Source organism: Lithobates pipiens, unplaced genomic scaffold (genome assembly GCF_037356315.1).
Source record: "Lithobates pipiens isolate NorthernLeopardFrog02 unplaced genomic scaffold, aLitPip1_a1.2 Scaffold_22, whole genome shotgun sequence".
In the NCBI taxonomy this organism is placed as follows: Eukaryota; Metazoa; Chordata; class Amphibia; order Anura; family Ranidae; genus Lithobates; species Lithobates pipiens.
In genome coordinates this window covers 319,143,636-319,164,728 of record NW_027507784.1, presented here as the reverse complement: position 1 = coordinate 319,164,728, position 21,093 = coordinate 319,143,636, and the positions used below count along the sequence as shown (strand labels likewise).

At 43.1% G+C, this 21,093-nt stretch overlaps 1 protein-coding gene across 5 annotated transcripts in view; it reads left to right on the top strand.

Moving 5' to 3' along the window:
• SEC14L5 (SEC14 like lipid binding 5) overlaps positions 1-21,093 on the top strand; it is a 149,234-nt gene that overhangs the window by 50,452 nt on the left and 77,689 nt on the right. For 4 of the 5 annotated variants that reach the window (XM_077449468.1, XM_077449465.1, XM_077449467.1 and 1 more), the window contains exon 2: positions 1,293-1,384. The gene's annotated coding sequence lies outside the window, so the exon portion shown is untranslated. Of the gene's footprint in view, positions 1-1,292; positions 1,385-12,677; positions 12,701-21,093 lie in introns of those variants that run through there. The other variant, XM_077449469.1, reaches the window with a different exon arrangement.

The window sequence follows — 21,093 nt, the reverse complement described above, 5'->3', positions numbered from 1 at the left end:
GAAGGAAGCTTCTTCTAAAGATGATGCACAAGAAAGCCTGCAGACAGTTTGCTGAAGACAAGCAGACTAAGTACATGGATTACTGGAACCATGTCCTGTGGTCTGATGAGACCAAGATAAACATATTTGGTTAAGATGGTGTCAGGCATGTGTGGCGACAACCAGGTGAGGAGTACAAAGACAAGTGTGTCTTGCCTACAGTCAAGCATGGTGTTGGGAGTGTCATGGTCTGGGGCTGCATGAGTGCTGCCGGAACTGGGGAGCACAGTTCATTGAGGGAACCATAAATGCCAACATGTATCCCTTTGGAGACTGGGCCGCAGGGCAGTATTCCAACGTAACGACCCCAAACACATCTCCAAGATGACCACTGCCTTGCTAAAGAAGGTGATGGACTGGCCAAGCATGTCTCCAGAAATAAACCCTATCTGTGGGGCATACTCAGAGGGAAGGTGTAAGAGCACAGGGTCTCTAACATCCACCAGCTCTGTGATGTCATCATGGAGGAGTGGAAGAGGACTAAGGCAGTGCTGGAAAATAATGGTGGCCACACACAATATTGACGATTTGGACATTTTCACTTAGGGGTGTACTCACTTTTGTTGCCAGCAGTTTAGATATCAATGGCCGTGTGTTGAGTTATTTTGAGGGGACAGCAAATTTACACTGTTATACAAGCTGTACACTCACTACTAGCAAAGTGTAATTTCTTCAGTGTTGTCACATAAAAAGATATAATAAAATATTTACAAAAATGTGAGGGGTGTACTCACTTTGGTGAGATACTGTGTGTGTGTGTGTGTGTATTATATATATATATATATATATATATATATATATACACATACATACACACACACACACACACTTATTTTTTTAGATTATTATTAATAAAGATATTTATTATTTTATTATTATTATAATTGTTATTCACATGTTATCAACAAAAAAGATTTTTTACACAATATCTCACGAAATTGGTTCGAAAAAAATTACAATTCACACACCTTAGTATACAGATATATAAGCAGCTGAACTTGGCAGAGCTGGTCGCCTTGTGCAGTTAAAATGTACCTAAAGCCAGAACTGTTTTTATGTGTTTTTATTTTTTTGGACTTAAAGGGTAATTTCCCCGCTGTCATCTCCCGCCCCCCCCCCCCCAAATTAATAACTTGGGGTGTGGTGGATAGTGGGGTGTAAAGGACTAAAACCTATTGGAACTGTGCAAAGCAATCTGCATGGAATTGCTATGAAATGCAATGTACTGAGTGTTGTCTATTCTTGTATTGCAGATTGTATATGAGATAGTACTGGAATGAGGAGAGCCTGGAGCTAGCCCTATGTGACGCCAGACTCCATACCTGAAAAAAACACATACCGCCAGGTATTTATTTCTCTCACTGCGCCATCCCAACTCATTATTTACGTACATCTGTACGTATGTGTGTGCACATACCTCATCACACCCAAAAGGGTTGTTTTTTTCTTAGGCTTAGGCATGAAGGGCTTAATAACCAATTTATGACACTTAATGTTTACAAGTTAAAAATCTGTATATTTTTTTACTAGAAAATAACTTAGAATCCCCCAAAAATTATATATATATATATATATATATATATATATATATATATACACACACACACACACACACACACACACAAACACACAGTGGGGACGGAAAGTATTCAGATTATATATATATATATTCTATATATTTAGCAGAGACCCTAGAGAATAAAATGGTGGTCATTACAATATTTTATGTCACACTGTATTTGCACAGCGGTCTTTCAAACGCAATTTTTTTGGGAAAAAATATACTTTAATGAATTTAAAAAAAAGCATTTTATTTATTTTTTGTATAATATGAAAGATGAAATTACACAAGTAAGTAAATAGATACCTAACATGTCACACTTTAAAATTGCGCACGTGATCGTGACGATACCTCACATGTGTGATTTGAACACTGTTAACATTTGTGGGCGTTCTTTGGTGTGCGAGCACAGAGGGACAGGGCGCTTTAAAAGTTTTTCTTTGTTTTTGTTATAAAATTTTGTAAATAAGTTTTCTCCTTAACTGATGGGCACTGATAAGGCAGCACCGATGAGGTGGCACAGATGGGCACTGACGATGGGCACTCATAGGCGACACTGATGGGCACTGAAAGGCTGCACTGATGGGTACTTATGGGTGGCACTGATAGACGGCACGGATATGCTGCCCTGATGGGCACTGAAACTGATGGACATTGATGGGCACTAATAGTTGGCAGTGATAGATTTAACGGATATGCATCACTGGTGGCACTGGCAGGCATTTTGATTTGGCACTGATTGGCATTTCTGGTGGTCTAGGGTGGCATACCTGGTGGTCCAGTGTGGTGGCCATCCCTGGTGGTCCTGGCGGTCCTGGGCAGGCATCCGAGGGGGGGCTGCACTGATAAACAATCAGCAAAGATCCCTCCTGTCAGGAGAGCAGCCGATCGGCTCTCTTCTACTCTTGTCTGTCAGACACGAGTGAGGAAAAGCTGATCAATGGCTCTTCCTGTTTACATCGTGATCAGCCATGATCGGACATGGCTGATCATGTGGTAAAGAGTCTCTGTCAGAGGCTGTTTACCGAGATCGTAGTTGCGGTGTGTCAGGCTGACACGGCGCAACAACGATTGCCGTGATATGTGCCCCCGGGGGCGAGCAGCGGCTTGATATCCTGAAAGATGTCATATGACCTCCGGTCAGGATATCGCAACCATTTTGCCGACGTCATTTTGTTATATGGCGGGCAGCAAGTGGTTAAAAAAAAAAATTCCTGATCACTTTTATTGCTGTCACAAGGAATGTAAACATCGCTTGTGACAGTGATAGGCAGTGACAGCTACTCTTTATGGAGGGATCTGCAGTCTATAAGATGCCAAACCCCTCCTCTGCAGTGCAGTGCAAAATGTGAATTTTTAAATACTGTGGATTTTTTTAATCTGGCGCCGTTGGCTGCTGAGTAAACCGGAAATTACGTTGTGACGTTGCTTTCGGGTTACTACATCAGAGACCTGATGAAAGCCGAACCCAGCTTTGTTCAGGACTGGTGTCTGGTGGCTTTGGTCTCCCAGGGGGACGGGAGACCCAGGCGTAGCGGTGGAAGGCGGCTTGTGATAACAGCCGTGCCGCTGCTTAGCCGCATTGATTGTTATTACAAGAAAACCGACCATCGGCGCTAAAAAAAATGGTACTGGGGTGATGCTTGCAGCTGCAGGATATGTATAAACTTTATTAGTACAACGCAATAAAAGATTTTAAGCAAAAACATAGAGCTTAAAAACATATATGAACATATATATAAAATGTGGACAACATGGACATGACACTAAAGAAGCAAGTTGTTACTCCATGTAAGATGTGTGAGCCCCTGTACGTCAACGTGTTTCGCTGGTTTGCTTCATCAGGACACATGTAGGGGTAGTTCAAGAAAAACAGGTCTCACTTGTCTGCACTAAGACACACGTGCATATAAAAAAGTGGATCTTCCTGGGTGGACACCAAAACAAAAAGATAAGCCAGGTTGGTTTATTTCCAGCATACATAAATGTATGTTGTAGATTCATTCTGGCCGCGTTTTTGCATGTTTTTGGTGAGTTCCAGTGTGTTTTTGATGCATTTCCAGATGAATTGCAGGTGCTTTTTTTCTTTTTTCTTCCTGTTTTTTTCCCCCACTTTGCTGGCGCCTGATGCATTTATTATGCGTTTTTGATTGCATTTGCCATGCTTTTGCCAGGATTTTGCTGCGATTTCAGGGAACGCCGGTGTAAACTTGAGGTCTATGGACCTCAACTCGCATCAAAGTCGGAACCAAAGTAGTACAGGGACTACTTTGAAGTCGCACAGATATTAGTGGTGTTCTGCCCATAAAAAAAAAAAAAAATAGCCAGCAGCTACACATACTGCAGCTGCTGGCTTTTAACAATAGGACACTTACCTGTCCTGGAGTCTAGCGATGTTGGCACCGCAGCTGATGTTTCCATCAGCTGTCAGGTGCAGCCGCCGCCATTGCGTGTGAGGGAACCTGGCAGTATAGCCTTACGACTTCACACCGGGAACCCTACTGCGCATTCGCGAGGCTCCGCTCCTCTCTCCTACTGGCCTGGTGACAGGGAGAGGAGGAGGGAGCCCCGCGGTGATGTCACAGGCCATGGCCTGGACTCTCGGAAGTGGGAACAGGACACCTGTCAAAGACAGTTATCCTGTCCCCCCTCCCCCGAAAGGTGCCAATTGTGGCACCGGAGGGGGAGAGGAGACTAATGAGCAGAAGTTCCACTTTTGGGTGGAACTCCGCTTTAACAGTACTCATTGGACATCATGGGGTACGACTTGTCATACGACTTTGCAGTCCCAAGTCACAGGACAAGTCGCATAAGTATGAAAGGGGCCTAAAAGTGTGAGCTAGAGTTTGACTTCAATTTGTTAGTGCATTTAAATATGCTAATACCTTTAAAGGAAGCTTTCTTCTCTGGAGTGCGGAAGCTGGCGGTGACATTGTGCTTCCCCTGGCACCTACAATCTGCTGCCCCCCCCCCCCCCCCCCCCACCAGACTGATAATGCCGCTGTCTGCTGTGCCTTCTGTGCTCATTCCTCCAGAGTTGTGTCTCACTAATACAGGAGGTGTGTTACTGGCCAGATCACCAGGTGAAGACACAGGGAAAAGCCAAAGAAAAGAAAACAAATGCAGCCACCTCATCTGCTTAGTAAGCTGCAATATATTACATTTTTGGCTTTGGATTTAATACTTCTTTAAGTGCCATGTGATGGTCTCCGATGCGATTCTGAATAGGGTTATTTGGAGGAACAGCGGTAATAAGCGATCTCCTCCTAGTATGGATCCGGTAACAATTAAACCACAGAAATAATGTCACTAGAGCACTTAAGAGATGAAAGGCGCGGCGCTCGGCAGATTGGAGGTGCCAGGGGAAGCACAATGTCACCGCCAGCTTCCGCGCTCCAGAGAAGAAAGCTTCCTTTATAAGTGACTCCTACTCAGTTGTGTAGAAGCGCGGCATATGTCAGATCTGTACAGAATGTGTCAGGGAAACGCTCTGCCAGCCTCCCACTGGTGGCACCCATCCAGGGGGAGGACAACACAGGCTGCACTTGTTCCCTTCTGAACACGGGGCATTGTCCCCGCACCGAGCGACCACCGCCTGTCCCACGGTACATCGCACAATCCACAATCATTCCCAGGGCTTGTCAGGAAGCCTTGGCGGGTTCTGTGGGGTATCCAGGCAGGGGGGCTATACACAGTCTGAGAGCAGAGAGGGAAAAGACGACCGATCTCAGCATAACCTGATTTTGATGCAAAATTACAGATTTAACCACTTCAGCCCCGGAAGGATTTACCCCCTTCCCGACCAGCACACTTTTTGTGATTCGGCACTGCGCTGCTTTAACTGACAATTGCGCTGTCGTGAACCCAAACAAAATTGACGTCCTTTTTTTTCCACAAATAGAGCTTTTTTTTCATGGCATTTGATCACCTCTGCGGTTTTTATTTTTTGCGCTATAAACAAAAAAATAGCGACAATTGTGAAAAATAAAAAGCAATATTTTTTACTTTTTGCTATAATAAAGATCCCCAAAAATATATAAAAAAACAAATTTCTCCCACAGTTTAGGCCGATATGTATTCTTCTACATATTTTTGGTAAAAAAAATAAAAAATAACAATAAGCGGATATTGATTGGATTGGGCAAAAGTTATATTATCTACATGATTAATAGCATTTTTTTTTATTAGTAATCTAATAAAGCAGCAATTTGTGATTTTTATCATGACTGCGACATTATGGTAGATGCATCGGACCCTTTGGACACCATTTTGGGACCATTGTCATTTATACAGCGATCAGTGCTATAAAAATGCACTAATTACTGTGTAAATGACACTGGCAGAAAAGGGGTTAAATAGGAGGCGATAAAGGGGTTAAGTGTGTCCTAGGGAAGTGTTCTAACTGTGAGGGGGATGGGCTACCACTGACATGACAGCAATCACTGCAGTAGATCTCTGTCATGTTACTAGACAGAACAGGGAAATGCCTTGTTTACAAAGGCATCTCCCTGTTCTTCCGCTCTGTGACACAATCGTGGACCCCTGGCGGACATCGAGTCCACGGGAACTGTGGCGCAGTCACGGAGCATGCGGCAGGCACACACACCCACAATGCCACGATTTAAAGGGGATATACCTGTATGCCCATTTGCCCAGCCGTGTCATTGTGCCGACGTACATTGTTGTGCGCTGGTCAGCTATTGGTTAACCTTTGACTCAATATAGTTGAAATCGGACACAAATTTCATCATTAAAACTGTCCAAAAATGAATTCCAGGTTTGGCAATCTCGCTTGGACCAATGTAACGATATCCTACCTGCCCAGCTTTCTGAGATAGGAATGAGGGCTGCTTGTTAGCAAAAGTATGTAGGCATAGGACACACCCCCTGCCACACCCCGCTTAAAGGGGTTGTAAAATCAGGTGTTTTTTTTATTTTAAAGGGGAACTGCAGGCTGCTCACATAATTTGTAATAAAAACATCTTTGCCATTCTGAAGCTTCCCTCCAACCACTTTGCATATTATTTTATATATACTGTGATTCTGTACTTGCCAAATATAATGCAGAAATCTCCTTCCACTGAGTCTGGCTGCAGCCATTTTAACTGTGGGCAGCTGAAGCTGCTGCCTGTTCACTTCCTGTATTTACACACCTCCAGCTCTGCAGCATTTATTGGCCCTCTTATGACTCATCCTCCCTCCCTTCCTAGCAAACTCTTACAAGAGCGAGAGAGAGCTGTACATGATGTCATAAGCCTAGGCTAATGACCAGATGAGAAACAGGAAGTGGGCTGTATAAGGTATTTACTGGCAGAAAATCCAAAGTTAAAACAAGGGCAGAAGATTTCATAGATGGAAAGATGAAAAAAAATTACTGAAGATCCCCTTTAAAGTGGATGTAAACCTGATTCATGAAATCTCACCTGGTTAAACCTCCGACAACTGTGATAAAACCAGCCTGAAATTTGTGTCGGGGTGGCTCTATAAATAGATTAGCAGAGAGCTGGTCTAATCACGGCACAGCTCTGCACATTCCTTACTTCCTCTGCCTATGTGGAGGGGAGCCTTTCCACCAACCAGCTGTCACACAGTGTATGCCAAGAAGCCACACACACTGCTGAACAAGAAGAGAACATTTCTAACAGGATGTGCACTTTCTAAAGAATATAGCAAGCTGAAGACAGCAGATATACATGTAAAACTTATGTAGGGAGATTTGTTTCATCTGTGTGTGTATCATCTGAGACTGTACACGTCACTGGATATATATGAGGGTTTACATCCACTTTTAATGCATTAGGATAAAAAGCCTTCTGTGTGCAGCAGCCCCCCTTGGCCCGCCTAATACTTACCGGAGCCCCCTCTCTGTCCAGCGATGTCCACAAGTTTCTCAGCCATCCAGGACTCCCCCTCCTGATTGAGACACAGTAGTGGCGCCATTGGCTCCCGCTGCTGTCAATCAAAGTCAGTTAACCAGTCCGGAGAGAGAGGGGCGGGGTCAAACCGGAGCTCTGTGTCTGAATGGACACACGAAACGGCAGCTCTGGCTCGGGTGCCCCCATAGAAAGCTAACTGCTGTGGGGGGCGCACAACAGGAGAGAGGGTCCAGAGAAGAGGAGGATCGGGGCTGCTCTGTGCAAATCCACTACAGCAGAGGAGATAAGTATAACATGTTTATTACTTTTATAGGGAAAAAAAAAAAACGAGACTTTACAATCACTTTAAAGGAGAATTGTACCAAAAAAATTATTGGTTAAACCCACAAGTGCTTGCTTGCCACTACTATTCCTTTAGGCCTCTTTCACACGGGCGGCTGTTCTACCGCTGTTAAAAGCATGTTTTGTTTTTAATTCCAAGACACCGGGCACAGCGATCACTTGCAGTTGCACATTGCGATTAGCAGCATTAACGTGCGTTTACATGCAGCTGCGTTTAGTTACTGTGGCATTTTCTTGCCAATTCTGATGTGCTGTCCGCAGGAGAAATAGTACACTGCGATTACCTCCGGTTATGTACAGATGGCTGCGCTAAATCGGTCCTGGACGCAGTCAAACTTATTTTTTCTAACCGCACAAAACCGCATGTAACAAAATCGTCGCTAAACACAGTGTGTGAATGGGGCCATAGGAAAGCATTGTGTGAGTTTAGGTGAGGCAGATAACTTCATCTATCGGCAGCAAAAAGCTGAATTCTATCCGCCCGTGTGAAAGGGGACTTTTTGATAAATAAGTAATGCATTTTATATACGACTATATAGATCAGACCAAGATGAGGCACAAATGAGGAGGAATGAGGGACAGAGGGACATTGTTCTAAATCAGGGACAGTCCCTCAAATTCCGGGACAGTTGGGAGCTATGCAGGGGCGGACTGACCATTGGGCTAGTCGGGCACTGCCCGAGGGCCCCATGCCACTAGGGGGCCCCATCAGGGTTGCCAGCCTTGGCAAAACCAGGGTCAGTATGTAAATCCCAAGATTATAGCTGCCCCACCTCTCCAGTACCTTCTCAGCCAATAGAAACATGTCTGTGTGTACTGTGTGTGTGATTGTATACTGTGTGTGTGTGTGTTTGTGTATACTATGTGGCCCCATAATCTCTGATTGCCTGGGGGCCCCATAATCTCCTATTGCCCGGGGGCCCCATGAGTTGTCAGTCCGCCCCTGGAGCTATGTTATATATGTGCCATACCCATCGTATTCTGTTACACGCTAACTACATTTAGCTCAACTGTTTAAATATAATCACATTGTCACAAGGTTGGAAAACAAAAATAATTTGTGTCATGCAAGAAGTATGTTCTGGGATTGTGTAAAGTGCGATTTTTTTTTTTTTTCTTTTTTTTTAAACCAAGCATAGCTACAGTATTGTTATTCAATAAAACTAATGTACACACGATCTGAGACTCCGACAACGAAATCCATGGGCTTTATTTCTGACGGATGTTGGCTCAAACTTGTCTTGCATACATACGGTCGCACAAATGTCAGAAATTGCGATGGGCAAGAACGCGGGGCGTACAACCAGGGGCAGACTGACCATTGGGCCACTCGGGCACTGCCCGAGGGCCCCATGCCACTAGGGGGCCCCATCAGGGTTGCCAGCCTCAGTAAAACCAGAGACAGTATGTAAAAATTTGTGTGTTTTTTTTTTTTTTTACATCTGTCTCTGAAATGTCCCTTACCGACATCCTTTTGGTCTAAAAATCCAGAGATTATAGCTGCCCCACCTCTCCAGTACCTTCTCAGCCAATAGAAACATGTCTGTGTATACTGTGTGCGTGTGTGTTTGTGTATACTGTGTGGCCCCATAATCTCTGATTGCCTGGGGGCCTGATAATCTCCTATTGCCCGGGGGCCCCATGAGTTGTCAGTCCGCCTCTGCGTACAACACGTACGACGAGCCGAGAAAAAGGACATTTAATAGCCAGTGTGACTCTTCTGCTTGATTCCGAGCATGCATGGAATTTTGTGTGTCGGAATTGTGTACACATGATTGGAATTTCTGACAACGGATTTTGTTGTCAGAAAATTTGAGAGCCAGCTCTTAAATTTTTGTTGTCGGAAATTCCGACAAAAAATGTCCGATGGTGCCTACACACGGTCGGAATTTCCAACATCAAGCTTCCATCCAACATTTGTTGTCGGAAAATCCGATCATGTGTACGGGGCATTAGAGTTCCAGTCAGCCAACTTCGCCTATGCTTAATTGATGTCCTCAGTCTGCTGCAGGAAAGAGGAAGCATTTCCTTAGTCTCCTCTCTGCCCAGTGATCAGTCTGCAATGTTGTGACGTTTTAGTAAGCTACATAGTGAAGGGCTGCAGCAGGGTCTGATCTGTGTCAGACTCTTGTGAACACAGCTAAGAACTTTACAGACACCAGAAGTTATACGACTGTCAACTCTCAGTTGGCATCGTTGCTGATCATTCACTTGTTCATTTAGGAAAGGAAGAGGCCGGTAAATTACATATTTAATAGTCACTTTACTTGCTCTCCATCCTGAAAGCATCCCCCACTGTAGCCAGCTGGAGAAGAGAGGAGAGAAGGGGAATTTGGATGTGCTGCAGGGTATGTCGGGAACCAGGGGAGCACACGACCCAGGCAGCAGAAGAAAGGGGAAGCTACCTGGACAGAAGGGGAGGTGGGGGGTAGCATTTACTGGAACTGATCTCCTGTATTTTCCCCCTGCAGCAGTGGAAAGCCAGCTTCTCCTCTTTTCCCTCCTGCCGGCATTCAGCTGCTGCAGGAGGGAGAGGAGGAGAAGCTGTCTTTCCGCTGCTGCAAGGGGAAAATACAGGGGATCGGTTCCAGTAAATGCCGACCCCACTACTGTCCAGGTTTTCGGGGTTGGCAGGGAAGGGATCTGATCTACCTGTCACCTGGCCACGATCAACAAGTAGATTGTGATCGACGTGTTGTCGGCCCCCACTTTGAAAGGAAGAGAAGGTCCACAATTACTTTTTTTTAAATCTTTTTAAAGAGGAAGTAAACCCTGATTGGTTTTACTTCCTCTTTTCCCCCCTGCAAAGTAAAAGCATAATGGGCTAGTATGCATCTCATACTAGCCCATTATGTTGCACTTACCTTCACACGAAGTCCGCTATGTCCCTGAGGCCCCCACTGGTGGCCGCGTCCATCTTCACCCCTCTTCCTTCCGGGGGCCGTGGACTCCGGCTCTGTGACTGGTTGGAGTCGCGTGATGTCACTCCCGCGCATTCGCGTGGGAGCCGACGGTCACGGCACGTGCCCTTTCTTCAGTTTGCATGCACCAATGATGTCAGTGCGCAAGGGTATATGGTAAATATCTCCTAAACCGTGCAGGTTTTTAATAGATATTTCCAGTGCCTACAGGTAAGCCTTATTATAGGCCTACCTGTAGGGAAAAGTGGCGTGTAAGGGTTTACAACCACTTTAAATTGGCTACTAAAGAGACACCTATGCCTGCATGGTCCTAGCCAGGGCTGTATCCGTCCATAGACACACACATCGCTTGGCATACCACATCCCTGGTCCCTCCTCCTTTCTCCTCCCAGAACCTGACTCACAGCAGCTCGATACCAACCTCCAGAACCTAGAAGGCAGAGAAAGCATGGCGGACCTCAGGCATAGCTCCCAGTTGTCCCTGATTTTCAAGGGACTGTCCCTGATTTGGAGCAATGTCCCTCTTCCCCCCCCCCCCCCCCCCCATTTGTCTCTCATTTTGGTCTGATCTATATAGTTATATATAAAATGCACTTCTATCTTTCAAAAAGTGTTTCCCAGTGCTAAACCTTTCATCCAAATTCTAAATTGCTGCATTTGTAAATTTAAAAAGCCAATATAAAGGAATAGTAGTGGTAGAAAAAAGTCCCTTGTGGATTTAATTAACCTTTTTTTGGTTAATTCTCCTTTAAGGGGGCGTGGCAGGGGACGTGTTCTATGCCTACATACATTTGCTAGTAGGTGCCCCTCATTCCCATCTCAAAATGTTGGGAGGTATGCGCAGGTAAGTGTTTAAGGAGGGCACATTTTTACCCTAATGCCTAGAATGCACTGGGGCAGTGGTCTAGAAACTGTGGCCAGATGTGGGCCTTTTCTTGCTTTTATTTGGCCCTTGGGTTGCTATTTTATTCACTGACACCATTGAAGGGCACAATTCCTCACAATAACACCAACAAAGGGGCCCAATGATGGGGCACAGTTCCTCCCACTGACACCAATGATAGGGAATTGTTGACTCCCACTGACGCTGGGACATTTTGTACTCCTGATGGCCAGGGGCGGACTGACCATTGGGCCACTCGGGCACTGCCCAAGGGCCCTGAGCCACTAGGGGGCCCCATCAGGGTTGCCAGCCTCAGTAAAACCAGGGACAGTATGTAAAAATCAGTTTTTTTTTTATATCTGTCTCTGAAATGTCCCTTACCGACATCCTTTTGGTCTAAAAATCCCAAGATTATAGCTGCCCCACCTCTTCAGTACCTTCTCAGCCAATAGAAACATGTGTATACTGTGTGTACATGTATGTGTATACTGTGTGATTGCATACTGTGTGGTCCCATAAACTCGGATTGCCTGGGGGCCCCATAATCTCCTATTGCCTGGGGGACCCATGAGTGGTCAGTCCGCCCCTGCTGATGGCCACAGTCCAGCCCTCCTAAGGTCTGAAGGACAGTAAACTGGCCTTTCTTTAGAAAGTTTGGAGACCCCAGGGTAGAATACACCTAGAAATGTGCTACCTCTTTAATCCCGATAATAGAGAAGATGTGATTAGTTGGTAAGAGTTTAGCCTCAGAGATGGCCATTGCGTGCCATCAAGAAACCAGGCTACCCACGGGGGTGCAGGGTACCTGGATATCAATCTATTTCAAGGAAAGTTGGATGACGTACATTGAACCTCCAGTGTGGAAGCTTTACATAACAGCAGGAAGCAGGGAACACATGTTCCATTCCCCCAGTGAACTCGCCGCTCTACGGAGTATTTCAGACCTATTTCTAGCCAAGTATTTTACCGAGTACTACAGAGATTTCTACTGAACTTCCAAGACCGAGCTGGAGCTCGAAGGATCGATCTATTGGTCTTTTTTTTCCAGATCCCCAGGAATTGCACCTCTCTTGCACAGGTGGACTGTTATGTCATAGCTTTATTTATCAAGTATTTTTTTTGTATCTACCAGATTTTATGTTAATTAGCACTTATTGATTCTGCCAGATATTAGTTGGAGATATATTAGCAGTAATTAGTTCCTAATAGCAATTGCGCATTTTAAATTATTTGTTTGGATGGTTAGCACTGAATAGTTTATTTTGTCCTTAGAATTTCTCTTAGTGACATGGGTCATGCCCGGATGGGGCTCATAGTGATATTTGGCATTTTTCTCATATTGTGATTTTTTTTTCAAAATTGTCCCTTTTTGCTTTTATATATATATTTTTTATTATTATTATAACTTGTCTGCTTGTGATTTTTTTTTTTTTTTTTGTGTTTTTTATTTTTTTTATTTTACACATTTAATATTCCGTTTTGCAAAAGCTTCACAAAGAAAACAAAGTCTAGTAGTACAATGGTACATCTGGTCATAGACAGTAGGTGTAGTATAGACAAATATAGCATAAACAATAGGAGCAATGTACATTTGACATAGGAGAACAATTGCAGGAGGCGTGTGTGGTGCCAAAAAATGCCATTCAATTCTTGAGCCAGTTATACACCAATAGAATTTTGTTTTAAATTTATTTTTATTTGAGTATGTTCATTCAATTTTCTAATGGTTTAGTAGGATCAAGTTGATGTTCATATTTGAAAGGAGCAGGATAGAAAATTTTTGTGGAGCAAACGAAAATTCTAACTGTGAATGTGGTTTTAATTTCGTGGGAATAGTTTGTGCATATTTTATTTTTTATTTTTTTCAGGTACTATTATAGCGCCCTCAATTTAGGCAGCCCTTTACATATGGTAATATATCACCTTAGCGTTGCAGTTCCAAACAGTCCTCCAAGTATGTCATAAAAATAAAACAAAGTGTGCACATAGCATAATACTGTTTTATTTTTTAAAAGGTTCGCACAAAACAATAGAATCACCCATTTACATATCTGCGTACATTGTCTAAAACATCATCAGCATTTCAAAAATGTGTACTTCACCGATTATTCAGATCTCAGAGCCATCCACAAGTGTTCCACTGTGTACACTGTGCTTCACTTCCTGGTCTGTGGTCAGCGGTGGAGCGCACACCTCACTTCCGGTAGCGTCGTGTAGGCCACGCCCTGACGCGTTTCGTCACTTCCGACTTCAACAGACGCCCTCTGTTGAAGTCGGAAGTGACGAAACGCGTCAGGGCGTGGCCTACACGACGCTACCGGAAGTGAGGTGTGCGCTCCACCGCTGACCACAGACCAGGAAGTGAAGCACAGTGTACACAGTGGAACACTTGTGGATGGCTCTGAGATCTGAATAATCGGTGAAGTACACATTTTTGAAATGCTGATGATGTTTTAGACAATGTACGCAGATATGTAAATGGGTGATTCTATTGTTTTGTGCGAACCTTTTAAAAAATAAAACAGTATTATGCTATGTGCACACTTTGTTTTATTTTTATGACATACTTGGAGGACTGTTTGGAACTGCAACGCTAAGGTGATATATTACCATACTCAAGGAAGTGACTACTCCTTAAGGCTTGTGTTTTCAGCAGTGTCTGGTGAGTTTAACCCCCTTGGGGGTACGCATCGCATGTGGGGAAGCACTCCCGGTTTATGGTGGAAGAAAGGTTGACAGCACTTTGATCACCTTGCAACTCTGATTAGATCACTATAGACACCTTATCTGCACATTAAGAACTTTCTAGTGATTGCTCGTACATTGTTACTTCTATAAAGGACTTTCTACAAAGCGCTGTTTTAATGCGGACATTCTCAGATTTACCTTGATGAATTGTTTGTATTACTTTTTTAATGTATTTGTACGATAACTTTTTAACGGCTGCTATTTTTGTCCGTATTGCTAGGTTTTAATACACTTAGCAGTTATTATTTAGTTTGCTGTGGTTTTATAATTATTTTTATTGCAGGCATCTGCATATAAAAAAAATCTTTTTCTTTATATATGTGGGTGCGCCATATAGGTTGGTACATATACATATATATATAAATTTAGGGAGTGTGTGAAGGTCCCAGTTTGGCGCAGAGAGGTATATGATAGGCCGGCTTTAAAATATACCTTTTTTTTAGCCCTTTACATATGTATTATACATTTACATAAGTCCCTGCCCTCAAGGATCTTACAATCTAAGGTCCCTGGCACTAAAAGAAGTATCGGGCGCACATTTTTGTCTGAGGAACGATTGTACGATTTTCTGATAGTGTGTACACAACTTTCGACAGCCGATCTCGACCTTCCGAACAAAAATTTGCAAGGTTTCAAAAACAAATTTTTCTCGTACGGGAACAGAACGAGCTATTTTCGTTTAACCACTTGCCTCCCAAGCCAAATTTGACACTTCTCTCCTACATGTAAAAAGCATAATTTTTTTGCTAGAAAATTACTCAGGACCCCAAAACAGTATATATATATATATTTTTTTTTAGCAGAGACCCTAGGGAATAAAATGTTGCAACTTTTTATGTCACACGATATTTGCACAGCAATATTTCAAACACGATTTTTTGGGAAAATTTTTGTGTTATCCCGATTTTTTTATTTTATTTATATTTAATTTTATTTTTTCTATAATATGAAAGATGATGCTATGCCTAGTAAATAAATACCTAACATGTCACGCTTTAAAATTGCACACACTCGTGGAATAGCGCCAAACTTCATTAGTTAAAAATCTCCATAGGCTACACTTTAACATTTTTTACAGGTTACCAATTTAGAGTTACAAAGGAGGTCTAGTGCTAGAATTATTTCACTCGCTCTAGCATTTGTGGCAATACCTCACATGTGTGGTTTGAATATTGTTTACATATACGGGTGCAAGTTACGTATGCGCTCGCTTGTGTGTGCGAGCATGCGGACACGGGTGCACTTAAAAAAAAGGCATTTTTTTTTTTTTTTACACTTGCCCTTTAATTCTTTACTTTTTGATGACTTTAATCGCTATTAGAATATAAAGAATCCCTTGTAATAGGAAAAGGGCATGACAGGTCTTCATTATGGAGAAATGTGGGGCCTATAAGGCTGGACAGCCTGAGATAAAAAAAAAATTAAAAATAAATAGATCTCCAGATTTCCATCCGAATACACTGCAGTGTTTACAACTGGCAGGCCGGACGTCACGTCATAACACTGTGCCCGGCCTCCAAGAGTCATATGCCGCATACACACGATCGGAAATTCGGCCAGCAAAAGAACAAGGAGGGCTTTTGGTCGGAAAATGCGATCGTGTGTATGCTCCATTGGACTTTTGCTGGCCGAATTTTGGCCAGCAAAAGATTGAGAGCATGTTCTCAATTTTTCGGTCGGAAAAAGTTCCTATCCGAAAATGCGTTCGTGTGTATGCAATTCTGATACACAGATTCAACTACGAGACGGAAGCTATTGGCTACTGGCTATTGAACTTCCTTTTTCTAGTCCCGTCGTACGTGTTGTAGGTCACCGCGTTTTTGATGGTTGGAATTTGGTGTGACCGTGTGTATGCAAGACAGCTTGAGCGAAATCCCGTTGGCATTCTGTCGGGAAAACCATCAGAGCTTTTTCCGACCAAAATTCCGATCGTGTGTAGGTGGCAATAGAGAGGTCCAGGTACCACCTGGTCCTCGGTCAGCTCTATGGTAAACATCTGCCGCCGGTGTGTTCGTTCTCCGGCTCGCCAATCGCACGGGTGAGACCTGAGAGGGCGGCGGGAGGGGGGGCGATTGTAAAAACAATCAAGTGGCAAAATAGCCGCTATGATTGGTTTTATTGTGTAGGGAATAACTGGCTGAAAATAATATCTGGATGATGCCTGCAGCTGCTCCCGTCATTCAAATATCGGCACTTCAAGTCCCTGCCGTCATATGACGTGAACACGGGTGATGCGGTTAATGTGTACTATTTTTGTATGACAAAAATTGGAAAAAGAAAGACTGCACGTGATCAGAAACTATAAACTACATAAAAAAGCCTTTGTCATATGAGGATTTTCGTATATTATTTCCTTCCTCAGTTCCGACTTGCTGTGAAACAACATGGAAAATTGTACGATTGTACCTCACTGAACTCCCATTCACACATACACCTACTAGGGACAATTGGGACAGGAGACAATTAACCTACCAACATGTCTTTGGAGTGTGGGAGGAAAGCCACGCAGGGTACAGGGAGAACATGCAAACTCCAGGCAGGTAGTGCCGTGGTTGAGATTTGGACCAATGACCCTAGTTCTGCCAGGTGGAAGTGCTAACCACTTAGCCACTTTGTTGTCAGATGCAATGATACCTGTTTAATATATCTGGGGGTTCCATTTAAATAGTGAGCCTAGATTACTTTTTAAGGGCTTTCAAACAAAATTAGATGACTCAATGATGTCAAGAAAGAATGACTAATGATTTTTCAGAACTTCTGTAATAAAATCTAACTGGGTGTGGCCAGCTTGATATAACAGCGATATGAGAAAGGTCTAATGCCACGTACACACGATCAGACTTTCCCGTGAACAATCTGACAGACTTTGCAGCTGAGGTCCGCTGGACTTTCAAACGAATGGACTTGGCCCCACACGATCACTCCAAAAGTCCAACAGATTAGAACGTGATAACGTAGAATAAAGAATTTCATAGCCAGTAGCCAATAGCTGCCCTAGCGTCAGTTTTAGTCCATCGGACTAGCACACAGACGAACGGATTGTCCGCTAAAAGCCTAGTCTGGCGGACAAATTTGAAGCCAGTCTTATTTCTAGGTCTGCCAGACTTTTGGGAAGAAAAAGTCAGATGGAGCCCACACACAATCGAATTGTCCACCGGACTCTGGTCCGCCGGAAAGTCCGATCGTGTGTACGCGGCATAAGGGGTACAGAGTTCATGATATTGCCTGGCATGAAGACCAAGGATATCGCTTATTATGAAAATGTTGCATAGAATTGTGAATAGTGTGAAATCCTTTTTCTATTAGCATCCTGGTAAAAAAACTTGGGTCAGTGGAACTACACGGGGGGGGGGGGGGGGGGGATCAGTTTAAGGTGATGACCCATTGTATAGCATTGAATGGAGTATGTAAAGCTTTTTACAATGATAGGGAGCGGAGAAGATAGGAGGAAATAAGAAGCATATGATAAGGTTTCTGGTTTGGATGTTAGTTGTGCCGTAGGGGGTCGCAATACTTTGCTGTTGCAAAAGACGTGTTTTATTGCACCTATGGAAGAACATTTCTGAGGGTTTTTATATTTTGTGTGGGTGTTTATGTGTCTTAGGGGTAGATTTATCAAAGGTAAATCCACTCTGCACTACATGTGCACTTGGAAGTGCAGTCGCTGTAGATCTGAGGGGAAGCTCTGAAATGAGGGGAAGCTCTGCTGATTTTAGCATCCAATTATGTGCAAGCAAAAATGCTGTTCTTCAGAATGAAGGTGAGAGTTGGATAGCTTTTTATAGAATGAAGGACATTTGGGTCAGCTTATCATCTTAATGCAACTTCTGAGATCCACACTAATCGGCCTGGCCAGAGAAGGGGGTCTAGTTAATGATTGCTCTGTGTGGAGGCCCCTCAAGGTTTATATCAGTTTTCAACAATTTACTTGTTCTTCGTTGGTTCTTCGGGTTGCTTCCAGTTTTAATTCATTTTTTTTCCCTGATTTTGTGTCTTTGCTGTTTAGACGGTAGGCATGTGCCGCAGTCTACAGCAGCCTCTCTAGACTAAGGTTTCTCCAGGGGTTGGTGGAGACGATAATGTTCTTCAGGATGAAGGTGAGAGTTGGATAGCTTTTTATAGAATGAAGGACATTTGGGTCAGCTTATCATCTTAAGGCAACTTCTGAGATCCCTGCTAATCGGCCTGGCCAGAGAAGAGGTTTAGTTAATGATTGCTGTGAATCGAGGCCCCTCAAGGTTTATATCAGTTTTCAACAATTGACTTGTTCTTCGTTGGTTCTTCGGGTTGCTTCCAGTTTTAATAAAAAAAAATTTCCTGATTTTGTGTCTTTGCTGTTTAGATGGTAGGCATGTACCACAGTCTACAGCAGCCTCTCTCAACCAAGGTTTCTCCAGGGGTTGGTGGGGGGTTCCTTGAGCTGTGGTAGGTTTGACCTTGGGGTAATGACTTCATAGTTCTTATGCACAAGGTCCAGCAGCATGGGACCAATGTAGCCTAATTTTTTCTTTAAAAGTAACTACTGAAAGTAATGATCTTTATAGTTGTACTGTATATAAGATTCTTACCACTGGATCAGTCTAATAGGGTCTTCTTTCCATTGAGAACCAATGTAAGGGCGGATTCTTCCTCGGATTGATCACCACCATTGTAAGGCAGCTCTTCTTGTACTGACTACTCCCTTGCTGACCACCAATGTAAGGAGACAACTTTACAGTGACTGGCAGATTAAGGGAGTATTGTACTGACCAATGTGAGAGGACACTACAATTTTCACTGTCTCTTACATAGTTACATAGTAGGTGAGGTCGAAAAAAGACACAAGTCCATCAAGTCCAACCTATGTGTGTGATTATATGTCAGTATTACATTGTATATCGCTGTATGTTGCGGTTGTTGAGGTGCTTATTTAATAGTTTCTTGAAACTATTAATGCTCCCCGTTGAAACCACCACCTGTGGAAGGGAATTCCACATCCTTGCCGCTCTTACAGTAAAGAACCCTCTATGTAGTTTAAGGTTAAACCTCTTTTCTTCTAATTTTAATGAGTGGCCACGAGTCTTGTTAAACTCCCTTCCACGAAATAGTTTTACCCCTATTGTGAGGTCATCAGTATGGTATTTCTATATTGTCTGTTTCTTTTCTGAATATTATTATTTATATTATTTGTTTCATTTTAATATTAGATTTTTTTGCTGATAATATTTTTTTCATATAGAGAAGGGGGGTATTTAAAAGTGATCTGCTCTGTGTCAGGCTTGGTATGCCCTATTTGACATGGCTGCTTTTTTGGCTTCGTATATCATTCTCTGTGTTTGGAAAGAACTTTTGAATAGGCCCTGTCCTTTCACCCCATAATAATCTGAAACCTTTAGCACTCGTGATACAGGCAATTATTTGACTTGGTACCACCGTAATACGCAGCTACCTGTAATCTCGGAGCACAAAAGCATATTTGCACTCATTGTTAAATTAATCTGCATGGTATGTCAATCTGTCAATAGTTACTGCTTGAACTTGGAATATAATTAAGATGCAGACAATGTCTTGAAAAGCACGCTTGTATTGTAACAACAATAATGTGCAATCGATTATTCATTTTGTTTTGTGTGTGCAACAGGCACAGTATAATTTTACAAGCATTGAAACTTTCTATTGTTATATCCTAGTAGAGTAAAATTCCCTGTGTTTAGCAGTCAAAATGTATGGTATTTTAACAGACTAATATTTAATATTCTGCCAAATGTAAAGATAAGTGGATGCGGCCAAGGTCTTTCATTATTAAATAATTTAGTCACTTAGTCACCAATATAAAAAAATTAGACCCCCCCCCCCCCCAAAAAAAGCATTTTAAATCTTGCAGCACTTTTCCTTTCCATTAAAAGTTTTAATTTACTTGCAATAGATGTTAAATTAGATAATTTAACTGTCATAGTGGTGGATATTAACTGTCGATGCTGGCCCAGCTCATCTGCCCCTCCCTTCACCTCCCCACATAACTTTTTATGTAGCTAACAAGGTAGGCGTAAAGGGTAACACTATAGAGCAGCTTTTCTCAACCTGGGTTCCTCCAGAGACTGTAAGGGGTAACTATTTACACCAATCATCTTTTCAGCTATTTGTAAAAGGGGGATTCTATCCATTGTCCACCTTCGTAAGGAGCCTTCTTCTCACTGACCACCAATGTATAGGGCATTCTTCCCACTGACCACTAATGTAAGGAGCATTCTTTCTGCTGACCACCAATGTAAGGAACTTTCTTCCCACTGACCACTAATATAAAGGGCATTCTTCCCATTGACCTCCAATGTAAGGAGCATTCTTCCCACTGACCGCCAATGTAAGGAGCATTCTTCCCACTGACCACCAATGTAAGGAGCATTCTTCCCACTGACCACCAATGTAAAGGGCAATCTTGACCACTAATGTAAGAAGCAATCTTCCCACTGACCACCAATGTAAAGGGCATTCTTCCCATTGACCACCAATATAATGGCCATTCGTGCCATTGACCACCAATGTAAGGAGCATTCTTCCCACTGAGCACCAATGTAAGGGGCATTCTTCCCAAAGACCACCAATTTAAGGGGCATTCATCCAAATGACCACCAATGTAAGGGGCATTCTTCCCAAAGACCACCAATGTAAGTGGCATTCCTACAAATGACCACCAATGTAAGGGACATTCTTCACACTGACCACAAATGTGAGGAGCATTATTCC